General features: G+C 23.8%; 1 protein-coding gene and 1 pseudogene across 2 annotated transcripts in view; one reads left to right on the top strand and one right to left on the bottom strand.

The window, feature by feature from the left end:
• Positions 1-13,717, bottom strand: part of LOC100215560 (uncharacterized) — a 78,213-nt gene that overhangs the window by 27,866 nt on the left and 36,630 nt on the right. The window contains exon 1 of one of the 2 annotated variants that reach the window (XM_065805963.1): positions 1,534-1,941. The exons of the other annotated variant lie outside the window; for it this stretch is intronic. The gene's annotated coding sequence lies outside the window, so the exon portion shown is untranslated. Of the gene's footprint in view, positions 1-1,533; positions 1,942-13,717 lie in introns of those variants that run through there. 2 annotated transcript variants of the gene reach the window in all.
• Positions 10,251-11,727, top strand: LOC136085121 (NADH-ubiquinone oxidoreductase chain 4-like; annotated as a pseudogene).

The raw sequence follows: 13,717 nt of genomic DNA, 5'->3' as shown, positions 1-13,717 counted from the left end.
ATATATATATATATATATATATATATATATATATATATATATATATATATATATATATATATATATATATATATATATATATATATATATATATATATATATATATATGTATATATATATATATATATATATAGAGAGAGAGAGAGAGAGAGAGAGAGAGAGAGAGAGAGAGAGCCGGAACCAGCATTATTTGGTCTTTGAGATAGCTAATTTCCAGACATGGAGCAAACTCCAAACATTTATATGTTTATACTTATGTCAAATAAGTATGCTTTGCAAAAAATTGCGATGATTGGAGGCTGGGAACAAAATAGCCCCAAACTTTGTGCCCCCCTGCCCCAAACGTGAGAGCAACAAGTTTATGAAATATGTTTTGTACTGTTTTCAACTAGACTAATATTCATCGATAAATTTTAAATTTCATATCAAAATATTTTAACTTTCAAAAATTATGACCATATAAAGTTTAAACCCCCCTCAATTTGAGGGGTTTTAGATTTTATATGGTCATTATTTTTGAACGCTGAAAGATAATACTAATCTCAAAGTCGAAAAAAAGCTGGTTCCGGCTCTGTATATATATATATATATATATATATATATATATTATATATATATATATATATATATATATATATATATATATATATATATATAATAATAATAATTTAATAGATACATTACAGTACATATAATAAATTAATAGATACATTATAGTACATATATTTATTAATATGCCACATATATCGACTGATGTAAGGAAAGGCGCACATTGACTGGTTTAGCAAAAGTGGAAAGTGTACGCATATCGACTACCAGTGGGCATGCATTTTCGTGGGATGTCCGTCGGACGGTTACGGACGTCTGAACGCCCATGAGACGTCCGACGAACGTCCTCCGGAAAACGCGTGCTCACTGGGATTATTTGAAAAATAGCGCAGTGAATTGTGCATACGTTGACCAAAGAATTTGGTTTGTGCACGCAATCTTTGATTAACAATAATTTTTGTATATAAGACTTACGGTTAAAATGATTTGGGTTCAAGATTGAAAGCACAGCCCATTCGGTGGTTTACAATTAATAAACTTAGTCTTTAATTTTTTATTGACATTTTTTTTTTAAATCTTATTTTTAAAAAGTTCAATTAGAACTTTACTCTACGGAACAAATAAAATCTTTCCTAGACTTCTTGAACAAATAAAGCCTTACTACTCTGACAGTCATTCATTTACAAAAAAGATTTCGATTTTAAATATTTCTCTTAATTTAGGTTTATAAAATAAATAAACTGAAAAAATTTGTTACTATCACTTGTTTAGTATTTCTATTTCTTTATAAAATAAATTTTATTTAAATAGTGCAAGTATGATTCTTGTCTTCCTACAAAACTCCTAAAACAACTAAAGCACTTTTCTAAGCTCTTTTTGTTTATTCTGATCGACCTTTCTTTTGATATATTTTCTTAAAAAATGTCCCACAATTTTAAATGTCCATTTGAATGTGTTTTAAACTAATGATTTTTGCTATTTTACCTTTACTGATGCTTTTATCTGCAAATCTCTTCAGCTTCTTCAACGATTCTTTAACCACAATTTTGAAAACTTAACTTCTTTATCTAACTTCAGGGAGCCAATTATTTAAGTGAAGATATGAACTTCTAAATATGTAGGTTCAATGTTATTATTTTGATGACGAAAACGGATGCTATTGGTCAAATGTCCAACCGTTACTATGATACAAACTAATTAGTATAAACGGGATTTTTTTTTATTGTGCTGCAGATAGGTAATATTATTGTCGTAATAATCTCTATTTTTTAATAAACGTCAATAACGCCAAGCTTAATTGTCAAAATGACGAATATTTTAAGTTTTACTAATTAGCATAAATGACAGTTGTGAATAAACAAAGCAAAACCTTCCAACATTATTTATTTCTTCTGACTAGTATGCCATTGAGTAATTTTCTTTTAAAAGCGGTCATCTATTTAACGGATAAGTGAACAGGGAATTTTTAATCACATGGTCGCGCGCAGTGTTTAAAAATATGACGCATACGTAGCAATATGACGCAAAACTTTCAAACAATAGCACATGAAATAATTAGTTTCATTTAAAAAGCGGCAGACTAAAACGTTTTACACTATCAATAAGACAATGAAAACCCAAACCTTGTATTACAAAATACTATTATTTGTATAATACTATTTATAAATTTATATATATATATATATATATATATATATATATATATATATATATATATATATATATATATATATATACATATATATATATATATATGTATATATATATATATATATATATATATATATACATATATATATATATGTATATATATATATATATATATATATATATATATATATATACAAATATATATATATATATACACTATTTATAAATTTATATATATATATATATATATATATATATATATATATATATATATATATATATATATATATATATATATATATATATATATATATATATATATATATATATATATATATATATATATATATATATATATATATATATGTATATATGTAAATTATGTTTGTGTATTTTGCAAATAGAGTGCTCAATGTTCTAAAGGAACAGGGCAATAATAAATTAGTAAAAAACACTTATCTAACTTTTATCTTCTACTTGAAGTTTCACCATTGCTGGATCATTGCTTTTTATAAACATTTTAAACAGCCAAACAAACTGTTTTTGGTTTATTAAAAATAATAACAAAACATTTAACTTCTTCGAGCTGCTCGGTAAATATCTATAATATTTTGTATAGTAATGTCCGCGCAATTATTTATAAAAAATTAGTTTTATAAAATAAAAGCGTTTTACCAAGCTAAAAAGAAATGTAATAAATAAAAACTCTATATTCTTGCGTTAAGGAACTATTTTAGACCAACTTACTTTATAACTAACTGTTAGTCCTATAACGTGGATGTGTTAAGGGGTGTTTCGTTTTTACGAGAAATTAACCTTAAAAACATTTTTAACAATAAGGTTCGTGAATAAAGGAGAGGGTTCTCAGGTCTTTGGATCCTAAGAACAGACTGGCAAAGAAAGAGAAATAGGGTAATTTTCTGTATGGACCCGGCAACAAACAAATTTTATTGCCAAATTTTGAAAAAGAAATACGTTTACTGATATTTTTATGTATATGTTGAATTGTTTAAAGTTTTAAAAAGCATTATGTGTCCATGAAAAATTATTTAAATAAGAAAACTTAATTTCAATCCAGAGGTAAAAGGTTAATTATATTTCAAAAACTCAAAAAGAAATTATAAGAATGTTAATTTCAAATTAACTTGATAAATTAAATTAAATAAAAAACAAATAGGCCTTTTTTTTTCCAACCAAAAATTAACAAAATATGGTTCATTAAGTCAGCCAAAATTAACATTTAGTTATCAACTATTATCATATGTAAATTTTTTTTAAAAATGGGTTAATGCGCCATTTATATGTATTTATATGTTCTTATTTTGTGTTAAGGCTAAAAGTCAAATAAATGTAGGGAAAAGATCGCAATTCATAAATCTTATAAAAATTTTTTTCATTGTTTATTAAGTTTTTATATTTTAATGTGTGCTTATTTATTATTTTTTATAAATAATTTGTATCCATAAGACTATGGAATAAGAATAATGAGACTTGAGAAAAAAAATGAGTTTTTTTGAGTTTTTATTTTCTATATTTTGTTTGTGCATTTAATTTTTCATCAATTTTTAAGCAGATTACTCCTGGTTCTTATTATTATTTAACTAAAAATATTATCTTAATCCTGTAATTTTTTACTCTTTTTTAGTCATTTTTTACGTTTTTTAATCAAAAAAGTTTTTTCTCTGCTGACTTATTTAATTATCATACATTGGAAATCATGCATTGGTGGACAATTTTAATTAGACATGGTCAGTTATAAAATATATAAAACAAAAACGTCATAAATATTGTCAATACTTTATCTAAAAATAGAATCATTCAAAGAATAAGCAAATAATCGCGCATAAAAAAAAGTCATATCATAATTAATGATTTCAAAAATATAAAAAAATTAAAATGGGAATATATATAACTGACATTTCAAATTCCAGTTTTTATGATTTCTTAAAGAAAAATTGAAATTAATAGTTCTTCTCATATGACTTTTCATAACCTCGTATCAACGACAAACGGGACACCTTTTTAAAAGTTAAAATGACGATGAAGTCTATGATTTTGATATAAATCATTATAATTCGTAAGTTTATCAAAACAAAAAGTTGCATTATACTTACCAATTATAAATACAAAAATGATGAACAATAATGTTGTGTAGAATGAAAGAGTTCATAAGTAAAAAAAAATAAGTAGCAGTAATGAATTTCCCATAAAACTAATTATAAGTTACAATGGGTGGCCAAATTATTTCACACTTCTTTTTTACTAAAATTGCAATTAAACATAGATTCAATAATAAATAATGGTTTAAAAATAAACAGGAAAAAACAGAAGTAAATATACTTATTTCTACTCCATTTCTTTAGATAATTACATTAGTTTACTAAATTGCTTTTTAAGTTGAAACATTTATAAAGAATTGTGGCATCAATTTTCAACAATATAAGCTAGAATATGTAAATAATCGCAAAACTATGCAAAATTATTGTAGCAAAAATTTTTTTGTTTTCTGTTTAGTGTTTTTGTGATTCTGACTAATAAAGTTAGCTTAAGTAATAATTTTGATTTTAAAATTTTGAACTTTGGTGTCTAAAAATGGGAAAGTCTAAAGATATATCCATAGAAAAATTTCAGAAAGATTGACTTTATTAAGCCATTTCAACCCGTCCCACTGAAAAAAGTAAGCAGAACCAAATCCAAGCGTCATTGGAAAATAACCCTAAAGAGGTGGAAAACGTGGAAGACCACGCATCGATACCGCAAGAGACAAAAGAATAACTTGTAAAATTTGTTTAAAAAAAAAAAAAAAAGGTACGAAAGCACTTACTAAAATCAAAAGCAAAGGCAATAATATCTAATAAGACTTCGTACAGCGGAACAAGAGTTTAAATCCTCCAGACCCTTACAATTAAAAAAACGTACTTCAGCAATGAAATTAAAGCTTTTATATTAGGCTAAAGAACACCAACATTGTCTGCTAAAGATTGAGAAATCTTAAGTAAACATTTAATTGTTCATTTCAAAAATGCGACTAATGAAGACATTCGAGGGAGTTTTTATATTACTTTTTTTTTTTCAGGTGTGTTTCTTAAATATTCAAAGTATTGCACAAGTTAAACAAAGATGCTACGGCAGTAATAAATAATGGGAATGTCGATGCATTTTTTTTATTCAAAACAATAAAGAACTTATCAACAGCAATAAATTGTTAGATGAGCTTTGTAAACTTCTTTCGTGATTTCCTTAAGGTAATTTTTTTCTTATCAACAGAAATACTTGCGGTACTAAAAGAGCTTTAAAGTTTTACATTGTCATTTTGTTTAAAAATCATCTTTAGGACCATTGAATACTGTATTCTTGAGATTTTTAGATATGCTTCTTTATGAAGAGAAAAAAAAAATTTAATAAAGATATTATCCGGAGCAAATACAAACTTGTAAACAAGATTTTTAGAAAAATTTTAATTGTTTGTTGATATCAGTTAATGTTTGTTAACTCCCAAAATTTGCCCATGACAATCGAAAATATTGCACATTTATTTTATCCAATTCAGAGAATTGTGTACTACTAAAAGAAAAGTTCCTTTAGCAACAGGTTTATTAAAACAATTTACATTGTAAATTGATTTGATTTTCTTTTTTAATAGCAATTTAATAAATAATTTTTTGGTAGTAAATAACTTTATTAAATAACTTTAGTTTGGTAGTTAGCATTTTTTTATAAGAAAGACCGATGATATAAGGTTGTAATAAAAGCGGAACTTAAAAAAAAAAAAAAGCTCCAATAAATAGCCATTTTCCGCATTACTAATTAGAGCATGGTTAAACGCAAAAAAAGTTATATTTATCTTTTGTCAGATTTCAAGAATTGTATTAAAAGGTTCTCACTGCTTTACAACAATAACAATGGGAAGTATTGTTTCTTACGAATTACCACAGAAGTAAATGCATTTTTATGTGGATTAATTAGAAATATAGATTATGAAGCGAATCTTTTTGAAAAAGTTACAGTAACTGATAACCATGTAGTAACAATTATTTTTTCAGCCAAATTGGTTAATGAGATAAACTCTAATTTAGCTAAACTGTTCCAGAATATTGCTATTGATTAAAATAGTATTACGTTTCAATGCATGACTTGAGCATAAGTCAAATAAATTTTGGAAATCTTTGGTTATGATGCACATGACAATATCATCAGCATAAATAAGATGAAATATATGTGTGTGTATATATATATGTAAATATATATATATATATCTATATATATTATACTATTATATATTATATATATATATGTATATATATGTATATATATATATATATATGTATATATCTGTATATATATATCTATATATATATATATATATATATATATATATATATATATATATATATATATATATATGTATATATATATATACATACATATATACATATATATATATATATATATATATATATATATATATAGATATATATATATATATATATATATATATATATATATATATATATATACGTAATATATATATATACGTATATATATATATATATATATATATATATAGTATATATATATACTATATATATAGTATATATATATATATAATACGTATATATATATATACATATATATATATATATATATATATATATATATATATACGTATACATATATATACGTATATATATATATATATATATATATATATATATATATATATATATATATATATGCATATATATGTATACATATATATACATATGGGGGGGGGGGGGTCGGGTGATCCTCTTTTAGGGGAGAAGAAAACCGAAGAATTTTTTTTATTCCCTGATTTTAATTAGTTGAGTGATTTATAAAAGGTAGTTCGTTAAAAGTGTTTATATAGGAAAATTTTTAAGAATTTTAATTATTTGATCCTCTAAAAGAAGAAGAGTAAACTAATGGAAAGTTATTTGGCTCATGACCAGAATATAAGGGTTCGATTCCTTTCTCTTTATTTTAAAATTATAGCAGTTTCTTTTGATTATGGAGAAATAAAAGTATTGGAATCGTTTATACATGTTAGTGGAAGCAGATAAATGAGTAAAATAGGGTAATTTCTGTTTTGTATCAGGTTAAAAAATTTAATACTTTTTTATCCTAAGACGCATAGCTTAAGCCATGTTTTTACTGAAACAAAGAAAAATTAACAGCAGTAAAGAAATTTATACAATTAAAGTAGTTTAGATATAAAGTAATCGTAAATTTTGTCTAATTAAGTGCCAGCAGACGCGGTGATACTTAAAAAATAAATTTTTATAAAAAAATAGGTTAAATGTGTATAGAATAAAAATTGTAAAATTAAGATTATTGATTTGGTAAAATATACAATAATTAAAAATTTCAAAAATTTTATAAAAAAACTAGAAACTTGAATAAATGATAATTAAAGAGGATTAGATACCCTGGTAATCTTTTTGTTAATAATTAATCTGACTAGTATACCTAAACAGGTGAAAATCAAATTACATACTCCTCTAATTTTTCTAATTAGAGGAGTATGTAATTTAATTCGATAATCCGCGAAGTACCTTACCTTTTTTTGAAAATACAAGTGTTGCATGGTTGTCTTCAGCTTTAATTTATAGTTAAAGCATAATTCTTTAAAGAATAAAGTCAAATATTATGGCCTTTATTAAAAGAGATATTATGTACTACAATAAATATTATAATATAAATTTATATTTGGATAATCAATATAAAGTGATTTAAAGAGAATTTAATAGTAATTAAAAATATAAGGTTTTAATGAATAAGTGCAAATATTAATACAAATAGCCCGTCGCCTTGATCATAAAAGATAGAGTAAGTCGTAACATAGTGGGGGAAAGGGAACTTTTTCCTGTGATTTATAATCCAATCATGAATGATTTTTTCTTTTTTTTCTCTATTTTAATAACTTTAGGGTGTTCAATGTGTATTAATTCTTTAAATCCTATTCATTCTGTTTTTTGATTAGTAGCTGTATTTTTTTTTTCTTTTGCTTTATTAATTAATTTAGACTTAGAATTTCTATCATTATAATTAATATTAATATATGTAGGAGCTATAGTGATTTTGTTTTTATTTGTAATAATGATGTTAGATATTATTCAAATAAAAAAAAATTCTAATATTAATAATATAATTCCTATAATTTTAATTGTTTTAACTTCATTAGTGATAAAAGTTATTAACAAAAATGTATTTTTACCTTATTATTTAAATGATAATTTTTTAAATTTTAATCTAATAAATTATCATAATTTTCATAATTTAGTTCTGTTTTTTTACTCTAAATATTATATAAATTTTATGTTAATAAGCATTATTCTGTCAATAGGGATGATAGGAGTAATTGTTTTAACGATTACTCATAATTTTAATTTAAAGAAGCAAAAAATATTTATACAACATTTAAGAAACAATTCATGAAATTAAATTTATTTATTTATTTATTAGTTTTTTACTTAGTTCTGTTATTTCTGTTTTTTTCAATTTTTCTTTCTTTTAAATCGCCAGATAAAGAAAAAGTTTCTATTTATGAATGTGAATTTAATCCTTTTCATTCAACTGGTCAACCATTTTCTATAAGATTTTTTTTAATTGCTATTTTGTTTTAGTATTCGACTTAGAAACTATTTATTTATTTCCATGATCTGTAAATTCAAGTTTAATAGATTATTATTCACAATTTGTTATTTATTTATTTATAGTTGTATTAGTCATAGGATTAATTTACGAGTGGTTAAGAGGGGGGGGGGGGGGGTAGAATGAGAATAATACTATTTGATTTCAATTTATTAGTGATAATTATGTTTTGTATTAGTATTATTGGAATAATTATTAATAAAAGCAATATAATATTGATTCTAGTTAGTATAGAAATTTTATTATTATCTATTTCAATAAATTTTATATTAAGTTCATTAACTAATTTTTCTTTAGAATAGTAGCAATATACATAATAACTATTGCTGCTATTGAGTCAGCTATTGGATTATCAATAATAGTAGCTTTTTATAAAATAAAAGGATCTATTTCTTTAAAATTATTAAATTTATTAAAAGGATAATGAAAGATATATATTTAATTATATTAGAAATTATAAAGTTTTTGATAATTATTGTTCCAGATTTAATTTCTGTAGCCTATTTGACCTTAGCAGAAAGAAAAATTCTAGGTTATAGTCAGAATAGAAAAGGTCCTAATGTGGTATGAATATATGGGTTATTACAACCTTTAGCTGATGGTGTAACATTATTTTCAAAGGAATTAATTATTCCTAATCATGTTAATATATTTCTTTATTTATTTTCTCCTATTTTAGCTTTAACTTTATCTTTGCTTATTTGAGTAATAATTCCATTGGGGGTAGATAATTTAATCTTTGATTTTAATTTGGGGGTGATGTTTATTTTTGCTATTTCTTCAATAAACATATATTCTATACTTTTATCTGGATGATCAATTAATTCTAAATACGCCTTTTTAGGTTCATTAAGGGCTGCTGCTCAAATGATAAGTTATGAAGTATGTATTAGCTTAGTTGTTTTCTCTTGTATTCTATGTGCTGGAACTTTAAATATCTATTCTTTAATAAACTCACAAAGTCAAAGCATTTCTTATATTTTCCCTCTATGACCCATAGCTATAATGTTTTTTATATGTTCATTAGCAGAAACTAACAGAGCTCCTTTCGATTTAACTGAGGGTAAATCAGAATTAGTTTTCTGGTTATAATGTAGAATATTCTTCAATGTCTTTTGCTTTGTTCTTTTTGGCAGAATATTCTCATATAATACTTACCAGTGCTTTTTTTGTAATCTTATTTTTAGGAAATTGAAATAATTATTTCTTTATTAACAATTTTTTTTTTTTAAAGATGATTGTGTTTGTTTTTTTATTTATTTGAGTTAGAACTTCTTTTCCTAGATTAAAATATGATCAATTAATGGGTTTATTATGAAAATCTTATCTACCCTTAAGTCTATCATTTATTATTATTACTAATTCTTTATTATGGGCTTTTTGAGGTTTATCTAATAAATGATGTATTTAACTTTTCTTTTATTAATTCCATTTTTAAGCATATTAAATATCTTGTTAGTTCAAAGAAATAATAAAAATATTTTTAATATTTCTTTGTTTTGATCTTTAATATTATTATTTTATTTAATATTATTTTTTATTTTAAATCATAAAATTTTAAATTTTCAATTTAATTTAAATTTTAATTGATTATTTATTAATTCGATATTTATTTTTTGAAATAATTTTGTTCTTTCTATTGATGGTTTATCTATATTTTTTATAGGCTTAAGTATTTTATTAATTCCTATATGTATATTAATAAGCTTAAAATCTATAAAACATTTTAAAAAAGAATTTAATATATTGCTATTTATATCAGTTATTTTATTAATTACAGTATTTTCTATTTTAGATATTTTATGGTTCTATATTTTGTTTGAAAGTATATTAATACCTGTATTTATTAAGATTAGTATATGAGGTTATAGGGAGGAAAAAATTAAAGCTGCTTTTTATTTCTTTTTTTATACCTTGTTAGGATCTTTACTAATGCTAATAAGTATATTTAAAATATACTCACTAACTGGGACTACTAATTATGAAAATTTATTAATCATAAAAATTCCATACAATATTCAATTTTGATTATTTATAGGGTTTTTTGTAGGTTTAGCTGTAAAAATACCAATGGTACCATTTCATTTTTGACTTCCTCAAGCTCATGTAGAAGCACCAATAGCAGGTTCAATTCTATTAGCAGGAATACTTTTAAAATTAGGGGGTTATGGTTTAATTAGGTTTTGTTATCCAGTTTTTCCATTGGCTTCTCAATTTTATTATCCATTGATTATTATAATGAGTATCGTAGCTATAGTTTATGGTGCTTTAACTACATGTCGTCAAATAGACATAAAACGTTTAATTGCTTATTCTTCAGTTTCTCATATGGGCTTAGTGACTAAAGGAATTTTTTCACGTTCTATTGAAGGATTAGTTCGATCAATGTTAATGATGATTGCTCATGGTTTATCCAGTTCAGGTTTATTCATTATTACTTTAATTGTGTATTTTAGATTTCATTCTAGAATTATAAAATATTTTAGAGGTTTAACTATTACTATGCCGGTTTTAAGTATATTTACATTTACTTTAGTTTTAGCTAATTTTTCATTTCCTTTAACATTAAATTTTATAGCTGAATTATTTTTAATAATTTCAGCTTTTAAATTTTCTTTGTTTAAAATTTTATTAATTTTATTAGGGGTTTTCATAAATCTAATTTATTCTTTATGAGTTTACAATAGAATGTTTTTTGGTTCTAGTTCGCCTTTTTTAAAATTTTCAAGAGATATAATAGGTTTTGAATTTCAAAGTTTATTACCATTAATAGTGTTTATTATTGTATTAGGGATTTATCCAAACATACTTATTGATTCTATAATATTTAGTTCTTATACTAACATTTCTATTTAATGAGAATTAGAAAAAACAATCATCTTATAAAACATATTAATTCTACTTTAATCGATCTTCCTTTTACCATCAAATATAACTTACTTATGAAATTTTGGATCCTTATTAGGATTGTGTTTTGCAATTTAATTAATTACTGGAATTTTTTTAGCTATGCATTATTGTGGAGATATAATTTTAGCTTTTAAATCAATAATTCATATATGCAGAGATGTAAGTTATGGATTTTTATTAAAATCAATTCACGCTAACGGGGCTTCTTTATTCTTTATTTGTGTTTATATTCACATAGGCAAAAGTTTATACTATGGAGGTTATCAAAAAAAACCTATTTGATTTTCAGGTATAATTATATTTATAGTAATATTGATTACTGCTTTTATGGGTTATGTATTGCCTTGAGGACAAATGTCCTTTTGAGGGGCTACTGTAATTACAAACTTTTTATCTGCAATTCCTTATATAGGGGATGATATAGTTCAATGAATTTGAGGTGAATTTAGTGTAAATAATGCCACTTTAGGTAGGTTTTTTAAATTACATTATCTATTTCCATTTGTATTAGCATCTTTAATTCTAATTCATATAGTACTAATCCATAGTGTTGGATCTAGTAATCCGCTAGGAATTAATAGTAATTTTGATAAAGTACCATTTCATTGGTATTTTTCAATAAAAGATATTTATGAATTTTTTATACTAATATTTATTCTATTATTTATAGAACTTTTTTATACTAATACTCTAGGTGACCCAGAAAATTTTATTAACGCTAGTTCATTAGTAACTCCTGTTCATATAATGCCAGAATGATATTTTTTATTTGCTTATGCTATATTAAGATCAATTCCTAACAAGTTAGGAGGAGTTTTAGCTTTAATTTTAAGTATAATAATTTTATTTGCTATTCCATTTTTACATACTAATAAATTTTTTTCATTAACTTTTAGACCCATAGGAAAATTATTATATTGAATGTTTATAGCAAACTTCATCTTATTAACTTGATTAGGTTCTAAATCTAAAGAAAACCCTTATATAATAATCAGTATAATTTCTAGTTTATTTTATTTTTTTTATTTTTTATTGATCAATCCAACAATAGGAAAATTAGAAAATTACTTGTTTTTTCAAAAGATAAGTGTATAATTGAATCACACGTTGAATGTTTTCAACTAATCACAAAGATATAGGAACTTTTTATATCATTCTTGGGGCATTTTCTGGAATGATAGGAACTGCTTTAAGTATGTTAATTAGAATAGAACTTTCAGCACCAGGAAGAGTATTAGGAGATGATCATTTATATAATGTTATAGTAACAGCTCATGCTTTTGTAATGATATTCTTTTTAGTTATGCCAGTCCTAATAGGAGATTATGGAAATTGATTTGTGCCTATATATATAGGAGCACCAGACATGGCTTTTCCCAGACTAAATAATTTAAGTTTTTGACTACTTCTTCCTGCATTAATTTTACTTTTAACTTCATCTTTAGTAGAACAAGGAGCAGGAACAGGTTGAACAGTTTATCCCCCTTTATCTGGGCCTTTAGCTCATTCAGGAGGGTCTGTAGATCTAGCTATTTTTAGCTTACACTGTGCCGGTTTTTCTTCAATTGCTGGAGCAATTAACTTTAATACAACTATTTTTAACATGAGAACACCAGGTTTAACATTTGATAAGCTTCCTTTATTTGTATGATCTGTTTTAATAACGGCATTCCTATTACTTCTTTCTCTTCCCGTTTTAGCAGGAGCAATAACTATGTTATTGACTGATAGGAATTTTAATACTACTTTTTTTGATCCGGCTGGGGGAGGAGATCCCGTTTTATATCAGCATTTATTTTGATTTTTTGGTCATCCAAAAGTATATATTTTAATAATTCCAGGATTTGGAATTATTTCACAAATTATTCCTATTTTCAGTTCAAAAAACCAAGTTTTTGGATATTTAGGTATGATATATGCTCAATTAGCAATAGCC

The sequence above is a fragment of the Hydra vulgaris genome, chromosome 09, assembly GCF_038396675.1.
Source record: "Hydra vulgaris chromosome 09, alternate assembly HydraT2T_AEP".
NCBI classification, from domain to species: Eukaryota; Metazoa; Cnidaria; class Hydrozoa; order Anthoathecata; family Hydridae; genus Hydra; species Hydra vulgaris.
This window is presented reverse-complemented; position numbering and strand designations above follow the sequence as displayed.